Source organism: Phacochoerus africanus, chromosome 1 (genome assembly GCF_016906955.1).
Source record: "Phacochoerus africanus isolate WHEZ1 chromosome 1, ROS_Pafr_v1, whole genome shotgun sequence".
Taxonomy (NCBI): Eukaryota; Metazoa; Chordata; class Mammalia; order Artiodactyla; family Suidae; genus Phacochoerus; species Phacochoerus africanus.
Window position 1 is genome coordinate 172,694,982 of NC_062544.1, and position 13,528 is coordinate 172,708,509.

At 34.4% G+C, this 13,528-nt stretch overlaps 1 pseudogene; it reads right to left on the reverse strand.

Annotated features, from left to right (window-relative positions):
* Positions 1-1,290: 1,290 nt before the first annotated feature.
* Positions 1,291-6,145, reverse strand: LOC125110776 (cytochrome c oxidase subunit 7C, mitochondrial-like; annotated as a pseudogene).
* Between the last annotated feature and the right edge of the window lie 7,383 nt (positions 6,146-13,528).

Genomic DNA, 13,528 nt, shown 5'->3' on the forward strand with positions numbered 1-13,528 from the left:
GTGACTTACACCACAGCTCACAGCAACACCAGATTCTTAACCCACTGAGCAAGGGATCAAACCCGCATCTTCATGGATACTAGTCAGGTTTGTTACCACTGAGCCACTATGGGAATTCCAAATTGATTCTTTTTTTTATTTTTTATTTTTTGGTCTTTTTAGGGCCATACCTGTGGTATATGGAAGTTCTCAGGTTAGGGGTCGAATTGGAGCTGCAACTGCTAGCCTATGCCCCCAGCCACAGCAATGTGAGATCCAAGCCACATATGTGACCTACACCACAGCTCACAACAAGGCCAGATCCTTAAACCACGAGTGGGGCCAGGGATCAAAGAACTTGCATCTTCATGGATACTAGTTGGATTCGTTACCACTGAGCCACAGTGGGAAGTCCAATTGATTCTTTCTGTACTTTGCAATTTTTACCTTTCTACATTTGGGGTATGTAACAAATTCTTTTTATAAAAAGTGTATATATTTCCACTTAATTATACTTTTTATATATCTTTAATACATTGACATATATTTTCATCATCTCTTATAGACATTGTCTTACACACAATAAGCATTCAGTATTTGTTGATATTCTTGAAAGAAAAAAGGAACATAAAAACTCTGAAAGACAATAATCTGTTTTGTAATTTATAGAAAGTAATTATGTCAAATAATTATAGCGAAGATGAAGAAGAATACCCAAGCTTACCTAAAACCTTAGGAAGGCTACCTGCTGGGTTTCTTGCTAGTTTCCCTTGCTTTTTAGGGCCACACCCACAGCATATGGAGGTTTCCAAGCTAGGGGTCTCATCAGAGCTACAACTGCCAGCCTATGCCACAGCCACAGCCACATCAGTATGATTTTTTTTTTAATCACGTACATATTTAATCAAGAAACTAATGACAGAGAGTTCCCATAGTGTCTCAGTGGTAATGAACCCAACTAGAATTCATGAGGATGCAAGTTTGGTTCCTGGCCTTGCCCAGTGGGTTGCCGTTAGCGGTGGAATGGGTCTCAGATGTGGCTCAGATCTGGCGTTGCTGTGGCTGTGGTGTAGGCCAGCAGCTGTAGCTCCAATTCAACCCCTAGCCTGGGAACTTCCATGTGCCGTGGGTGCAGCCCTAAAAAAAAGAGAACAATGATGGAATATTATCCAAATAAAAAGTAAGCACATGTTCAGTTATCATGTTGCATATTTCAGAGAAGAGGCATTAAGGCTTTACAACATATCTAGTATATTGAGAACAAGAGTTTGGTCCTTTTTTTCAAAGAGACTGCACTTCTTAAAATACTCTTCATTCTGTATCCTGAATTATTTTTTTAAGCAGTTAGTGTCTCATTATAAAGAAAGGAGCAGCAAGTCCAGACCCAAAATACAAGTTCATCATAACTAGTAATTGCCACTTGTTTTCCACTGAAAATGTTAAATTCTTCCCTGGACATCCCTCATAATGGCTCCTATGGACACAGAAGTTGTGAATCTCCAGAGGTTCATCCCAACATAGCACTGCTGAAAGCTCTGTGAAAGGTATAGACTAAAGGCAGAATAAACAGCAGCTGCACACCAACCCCTCCTTCACTCATGACCTTGTTTCCCTGGGTGCAAGGATCCCTAGCAGGGTATTTTTGTCAATACTCTGTCGAAGTCTTTTATATATGAGCCTAGTAAAATTAATGACTATTCCCGATTTCTTATAAGTTAAATTCCATTGGACAAGGCAGATACTAATTAAATAATCTTGCAGGTAAACAAAAATTTATAACTGAGATAAGTGTTACCAAGGATAGGTACAGAGCTATAGAAGGAGAAAATAATTGAAAGGGAAATCTGGTCAGGAAGGGAACACGAGAGAAGACTTCCCATGAAAGTGGCAATGGACCAGAGGGACTACAGGGAAGGAAGCAGAGATGCTCTAATGCTGCTACTTTACATGACTTTTTTTTTTTCTTTTTCTTTTTAGGGCTGCATCTGCAGCATATGGAAGTTCCCAGGCTAGGGGTTGAATTGGAGCTGAAGCTGCCAGGCCATGCCACAGCAACACAGTATCCGAGCCACGTCTGTGACCTACATCACAGCTCACAGCAATACCAGATCTTTAACCCACTGAGCAAGGCCAGGAATCGAACCCTCATCCTAATGGGTACTAGTCAAGTTCATAACCCACTGAGCCCCAAAAGGAACTATGACAAATTTCTAACTTCCCTGGTACAAACAGTAGAAAGCCTAACTGTACACTGGGATGCAGAAAAAAATACTTGTCTTTCAAGGGTGTCTTTTCTATTTGGCATCTGACTGATAATAAAGCCAGAGGCTAAAGTTGTAGCCCTGTGGGTAAAGGTAATACAAGAGGGTTCACTTTGGATATAAAATTCCCCATACTATGGGCATTTTGTAGGATCAGAGAAGAAAAGTTACTTGTCCCATCAGGCCCCTGGCCCTTGATCCTGCCAGAAGTGAGAGGGAAACATGCCTAGTTTTAAGTAGGAGGGGAGATTTTTCAGCACAGGGGGGTGGGAAAGACACATCTATGATGCACTCACACCAGAGCTACCAGACTGGAGTGTTGCAAATGACCACACCCAACAGGGCCTCAGGCAGGGTTTAGGCACTCAGACTTTTCCAACAGCTCTGCTTGTGATTCCTCCCTACTTTCCAAGTTTCTCTGTGCCTGCAATATAAAATGATAGTCTTGTATAGTTTGTATTAACTGCTCAGCTTTTGAATATGATCATTGTTCATCATCATCATCATCATAATGAGAACAATCCTGCCTCAGGTTTATATATTTATTCCCATATGTTTAGGCCCCTTTAATTATCTTATTTATCTTTATGATGTCTACTAAATAAAAGAGGCAGTGACTGTTATTAAACCAATTTTTATGGGTGCGGGAACCTGGGTATAGTCTCACTAGGTGAGTTGCCTAAGTCCTTTTCCTGACACAGTCCACAGCAGGCTGGACTTGACAGTTGGCCTCTTCTCCCTTTGTTAGAAGCTGTATCAAGCTCAAATTGACTGAAAGATAATTATCTTGAAAAAATGTTTGTAAATATAAATAATATTAAAGTACACAGTACTAGAGTCAAATAGTTAAAATATTGTTAAAAACCAACATATGCAATGATGTAAAAAATGCCACCTGTCAAATTATAAAATGATTTGATTCCATGACTATATTATCATGTATAGCAAACAGCATTATTAATGACTGTAACATTTTACATCCCCAAAATAGCATATACTCTAAATTTTGCTATTGTTTGTATTCAAAATCTGTAAATTTGGGAACATTTAAGCTTTTTTTCTAAAATTATCAAGTATTTTTGAATTATAGTAGAGTAGCATGTCCCTTCATTTCCCAAATTTCCAAGGAAAATCCTTTTGTGATTTGTTCTGTTGCTATTTGTTTTCTCACTGTTGTTGTTTCACTTGAATATTTTTACAAAGTCTTAGCAAAGTTAAATTTTTGTTATGCTCCTTTTTGCCTTACTAAGAAGGAAAGGCCACCTATATCATATTTTAGTGCACACTCACTGTTGACTCTTTTTAATGATTGCATTCTCAGAGATCACCAGTGGTGTCACATTTCAAAAGCCTTGGAATTATTTTGCTTGTTAGGATTCAGATACTTTTTTTTTTTTTTTGGAATATTATCTAAAATTAAATCACTTCCATGATAGCATGGTTTTGGAATTTTTCATATTTAACATTACCTTTTCTTTTTGTATTGTTTAAACTTACTACAAAGAGCTATCAGAGAAAATGACTAGATTCTGAATAATTGCTTCCTTATAAGACAATGTCATCTAGGAAGAATAAAATTTTAGATGTTCTTACCAGTCTATAAGACGTTATTTCTAAATGGAAGCACTGAAGTAATAATGCTTACCAAGTCCTGTTTTTGTTTTACCTGAAGAAAATAAATTGTTCTTTTAATTTTTCAGTCATCTGTTACTGGTGTCTCAACTTTTTCCTAAAAGTCATCATCTTTCAATTTCCCCTTGTCATTGCTGCCAGTATTCCACCCGTTAACCAGACTCACAACATGAAGGTTAGTTAATACTGTCCTTTGCTTGGCCTCCTAAGCAAGCAGGTAACTTTCTTTTTCATCTGTTCCCAAACTAGCCTGATCTTTATCACTTCTTTCTAAGGGCATTTGAATAGGCCTAATTGTGTTACCTGTATATATTCCTTCTCACTAAAGGGAGAAATATTACTTGCTGATGCTACAATGATATTTCTAAAAGATAGATGATAGATAGATAGATAGGTAGAGAGAGAGAGAGATAGATAGATAGATGATAGTGATAGGTTCAAGGCAGGCTACCCCAAGATGTGCCACTCTGACCTGTGGGTTATTTGGAGCTGAAAATAAGGCCCAAAAGACTCGGGAAGAATCTTTGAACTTCCTCCTTGCTACATAAGAGAATTTAAGATAGGAGGCCTGCCCCAAGAAGGCGCTATCACCATAGATAACTAAGTATGAATTAAGTGTGGTAGACAGGGAGGAACTTACAAAGCCTGTTTGATCAAAGTCCCCTCTGTGTCCCATTGTCTTTGAATGGTCCAGCACACATTTATTTACCAAACATTAACTCTTTCTATCTTCCTGTGAATTATCTTACTTCCCTTTGAAGTCTCAGAACCCTATCCTATCTCCTTCTCTTTGGTCCAGAATAACATATATACCTCACTTGGCCTTCCTGTCTTTGGAATTCACATAAATTCCATGTGCCATGCAATGCATTTTATTTTCTCCTGTTAATCTTCCTTATGTCATTTTAATTGCCAACTGAAAGAACAAAGAAGGAGAAGAAATTTCCCTTCCCTTACATTAGATTAGAGAGAGAGAGAGTTGAGACAGACAGACAGACAGATAGATAGATAGATAGATAGATACATAGATACATAGATACATAGATACATAGATACATAGATAGATACATAGATGATAGGAAGGAAGGGAAATAAAGAGATAGACATTTGTATTTTGCATCCCAATGTAAAATATACTTTTTACTATGGATCATAGTCATAAATGTCTTTTCAAATTTACAAAAAATCACATTTTTACTCATTTAGACATAGAGTTATTCATTTATTCAATGTGTTGAGCACACTGATAATGTAAAGATAAATAAATAAAATTGTCTCTATTTGAAGGACCTAGCATTCTCTTAGGAGAAATCCATATATATATACAAACAATTTTAATATGACATACATAAATTCTGGCATGTAGAGTACAGATAATTCTCTGGGAACATAGAGGAGGAAGTAACAGCAGTTCTTTAAGAGTGTCTTATTGACTCACATTCTGCATTCTTCTGGTGAGAAATCAGCAAGATAAGTTTTAATGAAAATATTTTTAAGATAGTCCCATGTCCATTTTCCTCTCTTCTTTTTTCAGCATATGGTTATTGGCAAATAATGGAGCTATAATATAAAATTCTGTGTGGTGAAGTTGCTAAAATAATGAATTCCTTCAACAAGCTGGAACTATTTTCAAATGATATTTAGGCTCATATACCAGAAAAACTGTATCTTTTTAGGGGAAAATATTGCTAAAAAATATTTAACCACATAAATTCTCTATATGAAGTGACAAAACTTGGTTACAGTAAACTATGTCTTAATCTTTTCTCATATCATTAAAACAATATGCAAACATACTATAGCATAATATAAAATTTTAACAGCATACATAAGAAATTTCATATTGATAAATACTGATGCTTAAATGCATATCAATGAGTCAAAAGTATTTGGTAAATATTGCCGATTTAAAATAATAGAGACTGGAACTATGTTTTAATTTTGCTTTCCCTGAAATGTAATGTACTTTGGGTTGATTAGATCTATGTTAAGTGCCAAATAGAGAAATATTTTTGTAAGAGGATTTAAAAAACACTTGAAAGTCTCTTTGATATAGCAAAAATAAGAATTCCAGTCAGATTAAAAAAGAAAACAGCAGAGTGTCCTTCGGCTAATGTAACCAAAACACACTACGGATCTTTAAATAGAGTGCTTTCTTGAAACCTCATTAAACATACCCTGAATGTGTAACTTCTCTGTTCCATTGGATTCTCAGCACACCCTTTGGAAGAAGTGGTATTTATTCTTTCTCTAGCTCTAATTAATTCTGTCATTATTCTTCATTTGGAGTCCATTAGAAGTTTCTGTATGTTCTGGTTCCAATGCATAATTCTAAAGTTGAGGAGCTTCTCTGGACAGTTAAATATGTATGCTCAGTCTTTCCTTACACTGTTGCATCAATTAAAATACATTCGCTATGTTATGCTCCATGAAGTTTTCACACAGCATATTTCCAATGGCTGAATCATGTTGTAAAGTCATGGGAAACTGTTTGCTTTATTTTGAGGAGTCAAGGTCCAGAGTCCAATCCTCTGAAGTTTACGCCCATATTAGGAGGCTGACTGCATAACCTAAATAAAATAATTTTCTATTTTATTTAACTTCCTGAAATAGCTTAAAATTGTATTACTTAAAATTGCAATATATTACATTTATATTAGTAACAAGTATAAACTATAGCAATAAAATCTCCAGATCACTAGTTTTTCTAGTGAAATAGTGTAGTTTTTTTGCTGAGAAGTCCTGAATTTCTCATAATAAACATTGTCTGTAGGTATGCGTGTGTTATAAATCTTTGAGAATTTTTATATGATTTACATAAACTAGATATATATATTGAAAATATATTTTATTTCCTTGAGAATTTTTCCCTTAAAGATTATGTAGCATTTAAAAATATAATCAATTTGTTTTAATTCTTATATCTCCTCTAGGATATGATATATTGTTAATTCACCTAGACCAAGAAATGAGAGCTAACAATGTGTATAAGGTTTTATACTTTTGAAGATTTCTCTTGTACACTAATTACATTTTATTCTTTTAATAATCATTTAAACAAGACACGGTGTAAAATATTTTTGTTGCCAATTTACAGATGAGAAAACTGATGCTTAAATGGGTGAAGATATTTGCTTAAGAATGTTGACCTTAAAAACAAAATAGTGATTTTATCAGCAAAAATAGGTTTGGAAATAGCAGAGAATTGCAATTCATGACAAGCAAGCTATGGCAAAAATCATAGGAAAGTCCAAAAAACAAAGAAGAGGAACATTATTTTATAGAGGAAAAGGAGGCAGTTGAGAAGGGTTGTTTTGAACAAATGTCCATCAAAGAAAAGTGAGAATTCAGGGTGATGATGGTTTCTCACTGGCTGAGTTTCTGGGGTAGTTGATTTCTTATAGGAGATGTAATATACATCTTTTCCTGTTAAGACATATAATTGATGATTCTTCCCTGATGATTCTTCTCTTGGGTCTGTGATTAACAATTCTTCCTATAAGAGTTCCCATCATGCTCAGTGGTTAAGGAACCCGACTAATATCTATGGGGATGCGGGTTCAGTTCCTAGCCCTGTCAAGTGGGTTAAGGATGCAGCATGGCCATGAGCTGTGGTGTAGGTTGTAGATGTGGCTCAGATCCTGCAATGCTGTGGCTGTGGCATTGGTCAGCAGCTATAGCTCCCATTCGACCCCTAGCCTGGCAACCTCCACATGCTGCAGGTGCATCCCTAAAAGTCAAAAAAAAAACAAAAAAACAAAAACAAAAAGATGCTTCCTATAATTGTAATACTCCCCTTTCTGACCTCCCAACTCCATTTTAGTGAGGTTCCCCATTTTCACAAGAACTGGGTAATAAAAGGTGGAGACAGAGCATATCTTCTGACTCTAAATTTTAACTTTTGCATGTAACCTGAATATAAAATATAACCTGAATATAAAATCAGCAAAAAATCTCACTTGTGTTAGGGTTCTCCAGAGAAACAGAACTAATAAGCGATACATAGATAAGTGTAAAAGAGGATTTATTGTAAGAAGTGGGTCATGTGGTTACAGAGGCTTAGAAATCCCAAGAATTGCCATTTGCAAGCTGGAGAACCACAAAAGTAATTTGGTTCTCCTCTAAAGGCCTGAGAATGTGGGGCTGTTGGTCTGAGTCAGAAAGCCCAAGAACCATGAGTACCAGTGTTTAAGAGCAAAAGAGAGTGGGAGTTCAGGTTCAAACAGAGAGAGAAAATTCACCCTCCCTTCACTGTTTTGTTCTATTCAGGACCTGAATGTATTGGATGATGCCCACCCGCACTGGAGAAGGTCATCTTTTTCACTCAGTCTATTGATCCAAATGCTAACCTCATCCTGAGACCCATTCACAGGTACACTAGAAATAATGTTTTACCAGCTATCTAGGAAAAGTTTAGGCCAGTCATGTTGACACATAAAATTAACCATCACACCAGTACTCTTAGCATTGTCCATGAAAGCTGATAGTCTGCTGAGATTCATTTTTTTGAAAGATCCATAAAGCCCATTTCTGCACAGATAACTAAACCTCCCTACTCCTCTACATCTTCCCTACCTAAGCTAACTGCTTTGGTGCTTCTGTGTCCTGAATCCTACTTCAGTAGAGTTTGGGAATGCATAGTAGTGAAAAACTCTATGAAACTCTTTGGTAAATTAAAGCCCATAGAGGAAGGTTTGGTCAGGGAATGAATTTCCTAGAATTTAAGGGCCCACTATTGCTCGCCCTGTGCAAGGTGCTTTCTGAGTTGTAATTATCTTGTTCCATACAATAATCTATGACTTAGGCATTTTCAGTCCTACTCTAAGATGAGCTAACTAAGATATAGGAAAGTTAAATTCATTTCTACCAAAATTCCCTTGATAGGAGCCTGGAATTCAATCCAACATCCATGTGTCCTGAAGTCTAGGATCTTTCCACTATACTAATCTCTAGGAACAAGCTTTTAAGAGTGCTTTTTCTGAGATGTGAGTTTTCTGAAGAAAGTTGTTGAGTTGTTAAGTTGCTGTTTTGTTGACCTTTGTCCAAAGACATAGGATCACCTACTGTTGTTTTTTTTTAAATGAATTTGCATCAGATATTATTTTTCACTCCCTAAGTAGAAGACCTGACATATACAATGAGCCCAGAACTTCCTCCTTCAGATCACAGGAAAAGATTTGCTCTAAGAAGCTATGCAGACTGTGGTTATCAAATAGGACTGGATTGAAACCAAAAGCAATTTTTATGACAACTGTCAAAGTCAAGGTTAAGCTGCATTACATGATGTTGTTTTATAGATTAGCTATACTCCATAAGACAACATATTTAATTCATGACAGTTTTTGCAACCCAAGCAATAAGGAGAGAGCTTGCAAAAAAAATACTGCTAGATAAGGACAATCAGGAAAATGAAAAAAGCAGAGTGAGAAATGCTTGTTAAAATTTAGCATTGTTAACTTGAAAGAAGTTTTTCAAAATTTCACACATAGGGGCCAAAACAGTATAATTTCCAGTATCCTAACAGTTCATAATTCAAGTTTTTTAAAAATGCAAATTATCTCATCGATCTAGTAATACTGTTTAACTCTTGTTTGTGTGTAGCACATGAAATTTCAGTCAGATAGGTTGAATCTAAAACAATGCATATATTTTAGAAATAGATTAGTGTGAAGTTAGGTAGATAGACTGGTCTATAACCAGTAGTTTTATCAAATAAATCAATATTCCCAAGTTTACAGAAAAGTATATACAAGTAAATCTCATCTTAAAGGTTCAATTTACAAAACAGACAATGTATGCTTTGTTTTCATTGTAGAAAAACCTCATTCCTTCCTATACAGATAAAACAGATTTATTTCAAGACAGCAGGAATACTTACCAAATATTCAAATTTTCTGGGTTCTACTGAGTGTTAAATTTGAAGACCATATTTGACTGTTAATTTTATATTTCTAATTGCCTGAAAAGAATACCCCTATCCCTCACTCCTCAAATGTTATTCTCCTGCCTAAATTTCTAAGTAAATTTGAAGGATATTTCCATATATGTAGCATTAAATTATGTGCTGGTCAAACTTAAGATTTCAGAGAAAATATTTTCTTCCAAACAGCAACTGGCTCAAAAAAAACATGCTAGGTTGAGTACCAATCTTCAGAATGCTTGGAACTTTTATAGGACCTCAGAAGAATTTCCCTGGGTCAGACAGCTCTTCTTGTTCAGTAATTTCCCTGGGAATTATGAACCTTCATTTTCTGTAGTGTGGTAATATTAACCCTTCCAAAGCATGCTCTTAAGGTAAGTCATAAAACTCTACTGGCTCTTTGTGTTTTGTGATTAACCTTCATTTTTCAAGCGGTTAAAGGGACTGAATAAATCTTTGATATAAAGTAGTTTCCATCAAACATCTTAATCCACTGACAGATGGAAACTAAAAATAACTCTGGCATAAAAGTTTCAGTGGAAAAGCCAAATAGAGAGGCATGTTCACCAACGACTTGAGAGTCCCTCAAAAGGCAATACACCTCCTATAGAAGATACAACCCTAATGTTAAAAGTACTGGTAAAACAGAATTTTTCCATAAACAGAGGAAGAGTACAAATATATTAATGATAAAACTACAAAAACATGTTTTCCATGTTCATATTTATATGTAAATGAAATATGGTTGTAGTGTTTTGGTGCAAAATCTCCTACAGCAAAGAACATAAGTTTTTATGTATACCAAAAAACCTATATTTTTGCAAAAAAGTTATGATATTGACAACTTCAAAAAAATAATTTTTGGGAAAATCAAAAGTTTGTAATATATAAAGTTACAATACCTCACACAATATCTATAAAAAATTCCAAGTGGATAAAAGAACTAAATGTTAAACCCAAATAAGAACTACATATTAAAAACCATAAAAGCAAAATGAACTATCGATATATATATCTATAACTATGATTGGGGAAGATTTTTCTAAGGAAACATAAATGCCAACATTCATCATTAAAAATATTCAATATTTGCCTTAAGAAAAGATTCCTTGAACAAAGTTTAGAGAAATTATAAATTGTGCAACAGTCAGTAAAGCCAAAAAAAAAGGAGATTCATGCTCAGAATATAGAAAGAGCTCTTACAATCAATATGAAAGGGCAAAGAAATAGAAAAATGAATGAAAGATCAAAAAATACAGATGCTAAGTAGATGTATGAAAAGATATTTTACTTCCTTAATAATAAGGGATATAAAAATAAAAATACTATTACATCTTTTTTTGAACCATTAGATTAGCAAAAATTTAAAAGTGTTAATATTCAGCACTGGAGAGAAAGTAGATACATAAACTGTTGGTGGAGTATAATTTTGTAGTACCTTTTTAGAAGGCAATTTGGCTAGAACATTCTTATTTTAAATATTACTATCAACATAAATTCCAGTAGTTAAGATTCTAGGAATCTATTCTAAAAATTTAGTTTCTCATATACACGCAACTGTATGTGTTATGAATTTAAATATGGAATTATTTCTAATAGGGAGGAAAATGTTAAGATACTTTAGAGTCAGAGAGCCTGTGATCTAATCAGGGTGCTTAATGCACTAATAGCTGACCTTTTATTTACTCCTTGATTTATTCAACCATAAAATATTTCACAGAGTTTTTAATAAGGATTAAATAAAATTATACAAGTAAAAAGTATAGAACTTAATAACAAAGAATACATAGTATCTAGTGAATTATCTTCCCTCGGAAGGCTGGTCTTTATAGGGGTAGCAATAGACTCAATTACAAAAAAAATATTTTGGGAGTTCCCATTTTGGCTCAGTAGTTAACGAATCTGACTAGGAACCATGAGGTTGCGGGTTCAATCCCTGGCCTCAGTCAGTGGGTTGGGGATCTGGCGTTGCCATGGGGTAGGTCACAGATACAGCTTGGATCCTGCATTGCTGTAGCTTGTTGTAGGCGGCGGCTACAGCTCTGGTTGAAGCCCTAGCGTGGGAACCTCCATATGCCGTGGGAGCGGCCCAAGAAATGTCAAAAAGACAAAAAAAAAAAAATTTCACAGACTTCCTTGCATCTAAGGATAGCCAAGTGATATACTTCTAATCAATGTGATACAAAGCAAAAAAAAAAATCACTGAGTGTGTGTGTATTACTTTCCTAGGGTACCATTTAAAAAAAAAAATAACCATAGACTGGGCAACTTAAAAAATGCAAATTGATTTTCTCACAATTTTAGAGGCTGGAAGTCCAAGATCAAGTTGTTGTTAGAATTATTTCTTCTGAGTCCTCTTTCCTTGGCTTGTAGATGGCCGCCTTCTCCTTGTGTCTTCACATGTTTCTGTGTGTGTGTGCTGTTGTCCTAATTTCCTCCTTGTATAAGGACACCAGACGTATTATATTAAGGTCCATTAAAATGAACTCATTTTAATTTAATTACCTCTACAAAGACCCTATGTCCAAATACAGTCACATTCTGAAATAGTGGGAATTAGCAATACAAAATATGAATTGAAAGAGGTGGTACAATTCATCACATAACAGTATGGCTTCCAGAAAAGGATTTTAACAGGGTCATAAGCTTTATGTAGATGTTTTTATGTCTTCTTCGTTTTGTCAAGTATGTGGATCAGAGTCTGAAGCTGTAACAGCCATTGTGTGACCTGGAAGGAAAGCTAGGAGAACCTCAGAATCCCTTTTTTTTTTTTATTTGAGGAGTGTGCACATATTCCATAATTATTTTTAATTACAACAATAATAAAAACTCCATTAATGAAGCAAATCTTGTTAGAAACTAATTAAGAAAATTTGGTAGAATTCAAATTGGAAACAGTTTGAATTGACAATTCTGAATGCATAGTGGTAAGAAACTATCATACAGTAATTAAAGAACATTTTAAATCTTACCCTTCAGCTATATCTTCATAGCTCTTTTATAATTGTAGGTAACTAGCTAGTTAACTAATTCCAAAGCAAATATATTCATCACTGTATACAATTTTCTTTTCATGTTCAATAATATCTAGTGATTGGTTTGCATGGTTTAGGAAGAATGCCTGTTCTTTAAATTTTTTTGTTTTTTTACAAAATAAAATACATATATTTAAACACAATTACATTCACACAGATTATTATATCATGGATCTTAAGAAACATATTAAGTGACTCCCGTTGGAGAAGTGGAATGGAAAATATGCTGAGACAAATAGGAAATTTATTCTATACTTTATCCCATTTTGTATGGCTTTCATCTTTACTATTTAGTATTATCTATTACATTTCAATTTTTCTTTAAAAATTAGCATTATATTAAAATTGTGTGTATTATGCAACTAAAATTTATAAAGAAGAAAGCCTTATATACCATTAAATATTTTATATAGCATAATAAAAAGAATAACAACTGGTAAGAATAACAAAAATAATACACCCTCTGAAAATAAGTAAAATATAGAATGCATAAGTTGGTTAAAAAACAGTGTAACTATATAAATATGTCCTCACAATTTGTTACATCTCATTGATTCTTCAATAAAGGCATTACACCATTCTAGGTAATGTGATAAACAAGACATTATAGACCTTACATTGTACCATGGAGAGAAATGGTTATTAATAATACAATTGTAGACCTATATTATTTAATTGTACAGTTGTATTATTTAATTATA